Source organism: Accipiter gentilis, chromosome 16 (assembly GCF_929443795.1).
Source record: "Accipiter gentilis chromosome 16, bAccGen1.1, whole genome shotgun sequence".
In the NCBI taxonomy this organism is placed as follows: Eukaryota; Metazoa; Chordata; class Aves; order Accipitriformes; family Accipitridae; genus Astur; species Astur gentilis.
Genome location: NC_064895.1, coordinates 30,708,435 through 30,720,237, shown reverse-complemented (window position 1 = coordinate 30,720,237; position 11,803 = coordinate 30,708,435).

Sequence of the window (11,803 nt, the reverse complement as noted above, 5' to 3'; positions counted from 1 at the left end):
CCGGGAGCGCTTGCCGGGTCGGGTCCTGCCCCAGGGCTCCACGATTGCAATGCCAGCCCTCCTGCGGGTGAGGTCGGTGCCAGCCTGTGCCTCATCCCGCTGCTCTCATGCCAGCACAGGACCGCAGCGAGCACCTGCCGGAGCATCCCGTAGGCAGCCCCCCTGCCGTAGGGAACACTCCTGGGAAAGGCAGTCCCCACCCTTCCAGGAATGCCGCCACCATGCACAGCTGCACCAGCTGCCGAGGAATGGCAGAGGAAAATGAGTCCCAGAGGGACCAAGGCGGGACAGCAGCGACCATCCTGCCGGCAGCAGCTCCTCGCACAGCATGCCAGGCCGCCACGGCATGCCAGGCACCGGCACCCCATCCCAGCTGGTCCCAGGGCAGGGGAAGCCTCTGCCCACACCTGCCCCCCAGGTCTGCCTCTGGCACCCAGGGAAGCTGCTGCCCCATGCAAGGGCTGTGCTGGGGGGCCCTTGGACCCACGGCTGCGCAGCAGGGGACGAGGGCAGCAGCCCCAGCTGGAGACCTGCTGAACCCCTATGCCAGCAGCAGCCAGGATGGGGCAAGACGTCAGGGCAGAGACCGACCTTGGTAGGGTGAGGGACCCCAGGAGATGCACTGGTGCCCATGGGAGACATGGTGGTGCCCACTGCCACCCCTGACCCCCCCGGGACCCTAGGGCAAGGGGTGGGACGGGCAGGATGGTGCTTGTGTGGCACAGGAATGGGGGTGTGGGAGGAGGGTGGGGCATGGCACCCCGAGATGAAAGCGGGTTGCTGTGATGGATGGATCTGGAGCGCGGCAGTGCGCGGGGAGGCAGCCTGTGCTGGCTCCCAGCAGCACCGCAGAACCCCCCCGCCACGTGGCATGGGCAGGGCCCCCCGACACGGGTGGGATGGTGGGAGAGGGCACCTGCTGTGCCTGGTGCTGCACAGACCAGGATAGGACCTGACCTGGCCCGGCATCCTGCACAGCTCGGCCTGTCCTGGGACCTCATGTGCATGACCATGCTGCCGGACACTGCCCAGCTGCCAGCCGGATCCCCGAGGTCTGGCACAGGGGAGCGGGTGGGCTCTCTGGCCCCACAGCCCCAGCTCCACAAGCAAGACTGGGGAGAGGGTGGCTGCCATGGGTGTGCTGGAAGGGGGTGAGCACGGTGGGCAGCGGCAGACACACACGGGGGTGAGGTACTGGCCATGGGGACAGAGCATCACTCAGGGACACAGGCAAGGGTGAGCGTGGTGTGGGCTGGACATGATGCACAGACAAGGGCTGGCAGCTCCAGATGCTGCCCGTGGCCTTGGCCGCCACGGAGCCACCCACGCCGCCGCTGCTGTGCTCCCCCCACCCCGCTGCGCCGGGCCCATCTCCTGCCCCCTCCTCGGGGACCCAGCCGACCGCCCCCTGCACCCCTTCCGGGAGACCTCTGCCACCCCCCGCCTCCTGCACCACCAGCCACTGCTCCAGCTGGCACGCCAGTTCCCATGCCGTGCCCAGACTGCCCACCGCGGACTGCCTGGCATGCCAGTCCCCCCCAGCTCACACCGAGCATCCCCAGGGGCTCTGCCCCTCTGTCCCCCAGTCCGTGCTGCAGTGCCACCGCGGCACAGCCTGCCTTGGGAACACCCGTGCTCTTGCCGGCGCCCCAGAGAGCTGCTGCGGCGCGGTGGCACAGCCGGCATCAGGCAGCAGCGGCGGTGGCTGCTCACTGGCGTGGCGGGCAGGAGGTTTCTGAGACAACAGGTTCGCCGGGCAGGGCAGAAATGCAGCGTCAGCGCTGGGGGGGCCACGACCATCCTCGGGGACACCCCCCTGCCCAGCCTCGCCACCGCAGCCGGCACCCCTGTGCCGCAGGCCCTCGGCTCGGCTGTCCTTGGGCGCTGCCGGCAGCCTGGCCGAGCCCCGAGAGGCGGGGGGCCGCGGCCGCGCTTCCCAGCATACAAAGCAGCACAGCCATCTCGGGGGGCTTGCGGCCCCCCCAGCGCCCGCCGGCTGCTCTGCCAGCCCCGAGCCACGGGGGCTGGCAGGGCGGGGGCGCGGGGACAGCTGTGACCCCGGCAGGACAAAGGGACCCCTGCCCTGGTGGGGGCTGCCGGGGGGGCACCTGTTGGGGCCAGGGCGGCTGCTGGGCCCCAGCCTTTGTGCTGGGATGGTGGGGGCTGCGGCACGGCCGCACACAGAGCCGCATTGTGCGGCGAGGCGAGGCCAGGGGCTGCTCCTGCGGCCTGCCGTGGCCCCTCCGCCGCACCCCGCTTTTGTCTGCGCCAGCGAGCCCCTCGGCACCCAACCTGCCCGGCACCCACCCTCCCAGCTGGGGCTACCCAGCCTGGGCCCTGGCCGGGACCCTCCTTTGTCAGGGGTCGGGCTCGGTGACCGTCCCCTCCTGGGCAGGATCAGCTCCGCCAGTGACACTAAGCCACGACCACTGTCTGTCCCTGGCCGGCAGTGGCAGCTGGGTGGGCATTGCCCCCCGCCCAGGAGATGCCTCTTAGGGTGTCATGACTGCTGTGTCTCCTCCACCCTGCCCCTTCCCCGGCTCCCTTTTGGACACAGCCAGGCCAGGCACTGGCATCCTGCTCCGGTGCTGCATGAGGGGCCCAGGCTGCCATGCCCCGCTGCTGGGGTCCCACCGACAGCCCCCCAGCCAGGATGAGCTCCAGTGCTGGGGTGACCGAGCCACCGCCCCGGGAAGGACGGGGAGACCTAGGCTGCCCCACGGTGACCAGGGCACCACGATCCACGGGCGAAGGGCCACAGCCGCTCTGGCAGAGCCGGCCGCCCGTGCTGCCGAGGCTGGGGTGCTGCGGGCAGGCGAGCAGCCGGTCCTGGTCCCCGCGGGCACCTTGGCAGGGCACGCTCCACGGCACGTGCCACGGCGTGCCGCACACCGTGGCGTGGCCACACCCGAGCGAGCGCGGGGCGCGCTGCCATGGCAGAGGGGTGCCGGGCGGCCGGCGGGGTCCCCCAGCCCTGTTACGGGGGTCCCCGTCCCACCCCGGGGTGTGCCGGGTGGGCGCGACGCACCCGTCACTGCGGCAGGCCCTGAACCCAGGGGTTCCGCCAGCCCCCGCTGGGGGTAAGGGGGGGCCCGGGGCTGCGGGGGGGGGGTGTCCTCGGGCAGACACGGGAGCTACCGGGGGGTCCCCGGGCAGAGAGAGCGCCGCGGCTGCTCGCCCCCGGTGCGGGGTGCCGGGCAGGGCGCAGCCCCGGTGCGGGGCCGGGCCCCCGGGGCAAGGGGCGGGGGGGCGGCCCCGGGGCGAGGGGCCGCCGCGGTGCAGCTGCGGCGGGGCCCCGGGGACCAGCTCCCGGGGGGAGCGGCTGGGTCCCGGTGCCGGTGCCGGTGGCGGCCCCGCCAGCCCCGGGGTGGCCCCGCAGACAAAGCCCGGTGCCGCCCAGCACAAAGGATGCTCCGAGCCGGGGCGGGGCCGCCCGGGAGCCCCCGCGGAACAATGGGCCGGGCCCGGCGGGACCCCCGCCCGCCCCCGCCGCCTCCCCGCCCGCCCCCCGCGCCCCGGCCGCCCCGGGGCCCCCGCTCCTCCGCGCCCGGCGCACCTGCCGCTCCGCAGCCGGTCGCGACACGGCGCCCACGAGGGAGCCGGGCCCGCTCGGGCGGGGCGGCCCCGTCGCCACACCCCGCCGAGGCGAGCCCCTCGCGCCGTCGCGACACCATCGCCCTGTCGCGACAGGCGACTCGCCGTACGTGGGCGGAGGCCACACACCACCTTTCTGCCCGGCGGTACCCCGCCAGGCGCCCCGTGCCGGGGGTGGCGGGCGACTCCCTCTCCCTGCCTGTCGCGACACCCCCGCCCGTCGCGATACGCGCACCTGTCGCGATTTTCCCACCCGCCGCGATACAGGCCGCGACAAGCCAGCTCCCGCCCGTGCGGGAACAGCCCAGCCCGTCCCGTCCCACCCGGCCCCGCCGGTACCTCCCGCTCCCGCTCCGCTCCGCTCCCGCTCCCGCTCCGGCTCCGGCTCCGGCTGCGCCCGCCGCTCTCCCCCGTCCGCGATCGCCTCTCACCCAAACCTGCGCGGCGGGGCCGGGGGCGGGGGCGGGGCCCACCCGCAGCCGCGGCCAATCGCCCGCCCGTCTTCCCCGCCGTGGGCGGGGCCAGGCCCTCCCAGCAGGGTGGGCTGCGCGCGGCCTGATGGACAGGCGGAGGGGGCGGGGCCGGCGCCCGGGACCCCGCCCAGCGGCGGCCACCTGCCCGCGCGGTTGCCGTGGTGACGGGAGCCGGCACAAAGGCGCGCGGGGGCGGCCCCGAGTAACCCCAGACCCCCCCCGGACCCCCCCATGGCACTCGATGGCACCTCCCCGTGGCCCCCCGACCCCCCCGGCACCTCCCCGTGGGACCCCTGTAGGCCCCCACCACAGCCCCTCCCGACAACCCCCCCACGCGGTAACCCCCCCATCACAGCCCCCCCCGGCACCCCGTGGCCCTCCCGTGGCACCCCCCGACACCCCCGGAGCATCACATTGCTCCCCCTGGACACCCATGACGGCCCCATAAGCCGCTCCCAGCAGCGCCCGGTAACGGCCAGTGGTGGCCGGTAACATCCAGTAGTGCCCAGTGCACCCAGCAACACCCAATATCGCCCAGGACAGCCCAGCAGCACCCAGCAAACCACAGCAGCACCCAGGAATTCCCAGCAACCCCTAGCACAGCCCAGTATCTCCCAGACCCTCCCAGCAGCCCCCAGCACAGCCCATCCCAGCAACCCCTGGCTCCCAGCCTGTGGGGACAGGACACAGGAGGACATGATGGTGCTGTGTGTCGTCCCCCCCACCGCTCCCCCGTATGCAGCCTGATGGACCGGCGGCACGGGGCATCCTGCGTGCAGGATGCGGCCCTCAGTGCTGGGGCTAGCACATAGGGTGGGTCCTCATCTCTATCCCCTGTCCCCATCCCATCCTGGCCATGCCGGCCAGTCCTCAGGGTCTGCCTGGCTCCGCCAGGTCCCTTTCCTGGCCCGGACAAGCCCCAGGTCCCTCAGCCTCTCCTCACAGGACAAGCACTGCAGTCCCCTGAGCAGCTTGATGTTCCTCAGCTGAGCTCGCTCCTGGTTTTTGATGTCATCCTTGTATTAGAGGCCCTGGGACAGGACACAGAATCACAGAGTGCTCTAACGAGCGCTGAGTAGAGAGGGATGATCACTTCCCTTGATCTGCTGTCTGTGGTCTTGTGGTCCTACAGCTCAGGATGCTGTTGGCCTGTGGTGCTGGGGCACACGTTCAGCTTGTGTCTGCCCGGAGCCTCGTGTCCCCTCCAGCAGAGCTGCCCCCAGCCTGTATCACTGCCGGGGGCTCTTCCTTCCCAGGGGCAGGAATTTGCCTTTGTGTAGAGAGTCCCTGCTGGCCCCTTCCTCCAGCCTGGCTCGGTCCTGCGGGTGGCAGCTCTGCCCTTGAGCATATTGACTGGTCCCCGCAGATTTGGCCATCACAGAGTCACAGATTTGGGTTGGAAAGGACCCTCAAAGGTCATCTAGTCCACCCCCGCCTGCCATGAGCAGGGACATCTTCAACCAGATCAGGTTGCTCAGAGCCCCGTCCAACCTGACCTTGGATGGTTCCAGGGTTGGGGCAGCGACCACCTCTCTGGGCAACCTAGGCCAGTGTCTCACCACCCTCACCATAAAAAAAATCTCTTCCTTATATCTAGTCTGAATCTCCCCTCTTTCAGTTTAAACATTACCCCTTGTCCTGTCACTACAGGCTTTGGTAAAAAGTCTTTGTCTTTCTTGTAAGCCCCCTTTCGGTACTGAAAGGCACAATAATGTCTCCCCGGAGCCTTCTCTTCTCCAGGCTGAACAACCCCAACTCTCTCAGCCTGTCCTCATAGCAGAGGTGCTCCAGCTCTCTGACCATTTCTGTGACCTCCTCTGGACCCGCTCCAACAGGTCCATGTCTGTCCTGTGCTGAGGACCCCAGAGCTGGACGCAGGACTCCAGGTGGGGTCTCACCCGATGGGAGCAGAGGGGCAGAATCCCCTCCCTCGACCTGCTGGCCACGCTGCTTGGGATGCAGCCCAGGACACGGTTGGCTTTCTGGGCTGCGAGCGCACATTGCTGGGTCACGTCCAGCTTTTCACCCACCAGTCCCCCCAAGTCCTTCTCTGCAGGGCTGATCTCGATCCCTTCAGCCCCCAGACTGTGTTGATACTGGCAGTTGCCCCAACCCATGTGCAGGACCTTGCACTTGGCCTTGTTGAACCTCATGAGGGTCCCATGTGCCCACCCCCCTACCTGCCCAGGTCCCCGGGGATGCCAGCCCCCCCTCCCTGTACTGACTTGCAGGTGTGTCACCCGCAAACCCCAGCGAGTGCTGTCTGGCCGCCCCAACAGCCCAGGGACCCCACTGTGGTGCCCTGCAGCACCCACTCACCACCAGCCCCCGGCAGAGCACAGCTCCCCAGGCTGTCCACCACTTCACCACTTGCCAGACCCCGCGCCGCACATGTGCTCAGCACCGGCCGTTCAGGGATATGACATTAGTCTTTCTCCACCCCTCAGGGACGTCCCCCTGTCCCCGTCACCTTCCAGAGATGACAGAGAGGGGCTCACAAGGACCCCGGCAGCCCCTGGGTATCCTTGGGTGCCACCCCTGGGGGGGTGTGTGTGTGTCAGGGTGTCTCAGGACAGCTCCTGCCTGGTTGTCCTCCATTTTGGGCAGTTTTCCTCCTCCAGCGCTGTCTCTAGGCGCTTGTCATCAGTCTCTGCTGCTCCCAGCTCTAGCCTATTCTCTGGGCAGCCCCCAGCTGCGTGGGGGTGGGGGTGGGCGCTGTCCCTGGCCCAGGGGTCCCTCACCCCTGCCAGCCCCTCTCCTGGGCTCTGTCCCTTGAGGGGTCCCCATGGCCATGCTCAAGACCCCACCACCTCAGAGTCTGGCATAGGGACTGGAGGGGATCCCCAGGAGTCTCGCTACCCACCTGGCGCTGCCCTGCTGGAAGGGAAACTGAGGCAGAAGCTGCTCAGGGCAGTTTCCTCACCCACAGCTCATGGGGCAGAAATGGGGGGTCCCACACTCCTGGGGGTCTGCACCCCCACACCCCAGTGCTGCATGAGCAAACCCCCCTCCGTGCCTCTGCTCATGGCCCCCTGCACCTGAGACCCTACTGCCCGCTGGGACCCCACCGCCCACTAAGATCCCACCACCCACTGGGACCCCACTGAGTGCCCACCAGGACCCCACCATCACCTGGACCCCACCACCCATTGGGACCCCATCATCGCTGGAATCCCACTGGGACCCCATCATCCACTGGGATGCCGCTGCCCACTGGGACCCCACCCCACTGTTGCCTGGACCCTGCCACCCATTGGGACCCAAACACTGGTGCTAGGATGCCTCCAGCCCCCACCAGGACCCCTCTGCCCACCAGGACACACACCCCCACCCCGGGATGCCGAGAGGACATAGACCACAGGACCGCAGGGAGGTTTGTTTTTTTTTTTTCTCTTTTTTTTTCCTCTTTTTTTTCTTTTTTTTTTTTTGCACAAAAACAGTACATTTATTCAAGTGTTCTCCAGCACAAGTACATTAGAAAGGAGCTCGTCTGTATTATACTCTTCTGGGCACCAAAGAAAAAAAAAAAAAGGAGGATGGGATGGAAGCGGAACGGACAGACTTTCTACATCTGCTGCACGCATTGACCTTTAATTAGTTCAGAACAGCTATGTCACGAGCAATACTTACACAGATACAACAGAGTGCCGGGCAAGCCCCGCGGGCCAGAACCATACGGTGAAATGCACAGTATTCAGCGGCAATAAATAGAGAAGCGACCCTAAAAAAACAAACCAACAAAAAACAAAAGGAACGAACCGAGAAAGAGAAAAGTAGAAAATAAAACGGGGTGGGGGGGGAAGAGCAGCTGGGGACGCTGGGCCGGGGCGGCCGCGGCAGCGCCGCCGGCACTGCCGGGAATGTGGCGGTCGGGCGCGGGCTGAGCCAAATCATAGGAGAGGAGGGTACCGAACTCTACGCGTTTATTCCTCGGTATGAGTACATGATTCCCCACAAATAGTTAAGCGTCAGCTACTTCAATGTCTAGGCTAAAACACATGAAATCTCTCGTTTAGTTTTCAAGTACAAAGTTAAAATGCCTTTTTGTTTTTTGTTTTTTTTTTTTTAATAATAATATATAAGAGTAAAATAATAGTGCTCTTTGAAACTCCACTACAAGAAAACAAAACAAACAGTCATTGTCCAGACAGCAGACTTAATTTAACAATATATATTTTTAATAAAATGTTTTAGCACCGTGTTTGTCACCTACTCCCTCGGCGGATCTTAAGGAATTTAGGCTTTTTTTTTTTGTTTTTACTGTTTCAACTAGGGCTGTGCAACAAAATTTGTCTGTTTGTTTTAAAAAAAGATGTGAGTCGGGTACGTTAAAAACTGAACTCTTTCCCCAGGCGTCCCCACGGTCCCCACCACTGCCGGCGGCTGCCACGGAGCTGCCGACGTGCCCCTGGCACCACCGAGCCGAGCCTGGCGCCACCCTGGCGCCTTTCCAGTTGTGCCGCGACGGGAACCTGCTTCCCGCTGGCACCGGCTCCGGCACTGGCTCCAGCACCGGCCCGGGTGTCCCAGCTGCGGGCACCCGGGGCAGGTGCAGGAACCGCTTGGGACGCGCCAACGCTGCACCAGGCCGGCTCACTGTGCTGCAGAGCCGGCTGGGACCCGGCCCGTGAAAGGCGCCGTGGGGCTGAGAGGGTCCCAGGGAAGCACTGCGGCGCTGCGCCAGGCCAGTGCGGCATGGCGGGGCCCGCTGAGACCCCCAAACCCTGCTGCAGGGCCGTGCAGGACCCGCAAACGGTGCTGCAGGGCCCTGCAAGGCTCACCAAGGGTGCTGCACGGCTGTGCAGGATTTGCACCTGGTGCTGCAGGGCCGTGTAGCGCTTCCACCTGGCGCTGCAAGGCCATGCAGGACTTGCAAACGGTGCTGCAGGACTGTGCAGCACTAGCACCCAGAGTTGTGGGGCCATGCAGGACCAGCAGCCAGCACTGCAGGGCCACACAAGACCCGCAAACAGCGCTGCAGGGCCACGAAGCACTTGCACCCAGTGCCGTGGGCCATGCAGGACCTGCAGACAGCGCTGCAGGGCAGTGCAGGACCCACAGCTGGTGCTGCAGAGCCGTGCAGGACCTGCGAGCGGTGCTGCAGGGCCATCCATGCAAGACTCGCATGTGTTGCTGCGGGGCCGTGCAGGACCTGCACCCAGCGCTGCAGGGCCACGTAGCACTTGCACCCGGTGCTGCGGGCCACGCAGGACCTGCAGACAGCGCTGCAGGGCCATGCGAGGCTCGCACCCGGCGCTGCCGCAGCAGGCGGGACTCGCACACGGTGCAGCAGTCCTGTGCCAGACTCGCCCCGGCGCTGCAGGGCAGCGCGGGATCCAGCCCCGGGACCAAGCCGGAGCCCACAGCCACGGCTCAGCACCGGGGCCGGGGGGCCGCGTCCCGCCTCGCCTCCTTTACCACCTGGCAAAGCTGGGCCCCGCGGTGCCCCCCACCGTGGCCGCCCTGCGCCCGCTCAGCTCCCTGCGCTGCCCACACCGACAAGAGGGGCCTCCGAAACCCCGGTAGCACCAGGCGCGGTGGGGAGATGGGGGGGCCCCAGGGCCGCCCCCCCGCCTGCCCCCGCCACTGTCGGTCCCAGCACCTCTCAGCACCTCTCAGCACCCCGGGGGGCCACCGGCGCGGCTCGCTGCCAATTAGCCAGCACCCCGCACCGAGCGGCCGGTGGCCCCTGCCCGCACGCGGATCCCCAGCACCTTTCACAGTTAGAGAAGAGACGGCAACGGGCCGGAGACCCTCATGAGCCTCCCCCGTGCCGTAGCACCAGTCCCTGCCCCCGCCGGAGCCCCTCTGCTCCAGCACCGGGCACAGGATCCGGCCACCCCAGTGGGCACCGGGGATGTGGGGCGATGCCCCTGCACCGAGCCGGACCCACCGACCTCCTGCGGCACCCACAGCTGCCAGACAAGTAGCACCATCCACAGCAATGCCAGCACCTGCCCGCGTCCTGCCTGCACACTGCCTGCACGCACCACGGCTCCCCTCTGCACCGCCAACGCCGCCAACGCCGTTGCAGCCCCCGGCCCCCTGCGGCCGGGGCTGCCTGCCCTCGACACCGACACCGACACCACTGCTCCTGCGGCATCCCTGCGCCCACCGTGCACCGCTTGGGCACCCAGCACCCCGGAAAGGGGGGCACAGAGCCTCCCTGGCACGGGGCACCGACGGGACACAGTTGCTCCAAACCCACGCTTGGACAGAGGAGCGATGCCCCAAGCCGCCCGGTGCACAAGGCCATGCCACAGGCAGCACCGAGGTCCCATCCCGGCTCACCGGGGCATCGCCCTCCTGCCCGACCAGCCCGGCCCCACGGATGTTAGCACCAGGGTCCGGGGACCCACAGCAGTCCCCGTCCCGCGCCGGAAGCGCCCCAGCCATGCTCCAGCACCGCTCCGTCCCATGCTCGCTCCCTGCCTGCCTCCTGCCCTGCCCACGACCCTGCCGGCGCGACACCGCCACAGCTTTCGGCAAGAGCCCGATTCACAGCACCCGTGCCCCGTGCCGGCCCGGCAGGCAGCACCTGCGGGCAGGAGCAGGCAGGAACACCCCGCCGCTGCCGCCGGGTCGGGGAGGGGGGACAACCAGCACTGGCCCGGCCGGGGACGCCACGTACGCAGAAGAGCACCAGTACGTTTGTGCGCGTCGCAGGCAGGGCGGGCAGGGCCGGGCAGGGCAGGATGGCCGCTGCCGTCGCCGAGGGAGGCGCTTCCTTTTAGGACAGAAAAAGGTTATTGCATGACTCGGGATGGAGACGCTTCCCGCCCGGCTGCCGCCCCGGCCCCCTCCCGCGCCGCTCGCTCGGAAAGGCCCGGCACGTAAGGCAACATGGAAGCTGATGTCTCGACTCACCCCGCTGTTTAAAAGCACCATTATGAAGTCAGGTTGTACAGTAGTAACAGTACCTTTTATATATATATATATCTATATCTCATATCTATCATATATATATAAACTGTAAACAAGAGGTAACAGCGGCTTCTAGAATTTGCTTTCTTCAAGGTTTCCTGTGTGGTAGGCACCCAAAATACTGTAGAAAAGGTGTGTGTTGTGGTGTGTGTGTTCTCGGCTTCCCTGCCAGTTGGGTTGGCTCCATATCACCAGTGAACGGTGCTGGTGGAAAAGAGTGAGGCTCAGTCGCTGGGCGTTGCGGAGCCGGCCGAGCGCCTCCCTGCCGCTTCATGCTCCCTCCAAGCTCGCCGGGCCGGCGGCCGGGGCCACGAGCTCGGCGCACGCTCGGCGCAGACGGAGCGGGTCTCCTTCGCCTCCGCCTCTCCCGGCTGGGGTTTCCCGCTGCCGTTTCCCCTCCTCCGAGAGCAGAGCTGGCGACAGCGTCTCGTCTCGCCCGCTGCTCCGAGAAGCAGAAACCAAACCAACAGAAAAACCCAGCCAGAAAAGAGCGGAAAATTAAAAGGTTACCCCCAAAAAAAATGGTTTTGGTTTTTTGTTTGTTTTTTTTTTTCGTTTCGTTTTTGTTTTTTTTGTTGTTTTCGTTGGTTTTTTTTGTGTTTTTTTTTTTTTAAATAGGCTAAAAGCTGAACATTGGAAATTCAGGAGAGGACACCGAACCCTTTCGCTCGGGGAGACGTGTGCTGGGTTCCCGTCGGGCTGCGAAATCCCGTCTCTTTTCTGGGTGCTGACTCTTCTCTCATTCCGTGTTTTCACTTCTCTTGGCGTGGATGGTTTTGTTTCTGACTCGCTCCGTGTCACCAGTTCCTGTC